Consider the following 281-nt stretch of genomic DNA (forward strand, 5'->3'; position numbering starts at 1 on the left):
TGTCCCGGCACAGGCTGGTGCCGCGGGGCACGAGGGCTGGGCGCCCCACAGTCTCACCTGCTGTAAGCGCTGCGCGGAGGCTCGGGGGTTAGCTGCCTGGGCTGCGGGGAGAGAACGTGTGCACACACAGACGCGGGGCCGCCCGGAGCTAGTAGGAGGCAGGTTCGTAGGAGACGCGGACCCGGAGAGGGTCGTTGCGTTCCGACTGGTGACCGGGTTACATAAGGCAGTGCAACGAGGAGGGCGCCACGCGTGGGCAGGGCCTGGCCGCGCCCGCCGTG

This window comes from Pteropus alecto, unplaced genomic scaffold (assembly GCF_000325575.1).
Source record: "Pteropus alecto unplaced genomic scaffold, ASM32557v1 scaffold186, whole genome shotgun sequence".
In the NCBI taxonomy this organism is placed as follows: domain Eukaryota; kingdom Metazoa; phylum Chordata; class Mammalia; order Chiroptera; family Pteropodidae; genus Pteropus; species Pteropus alecto.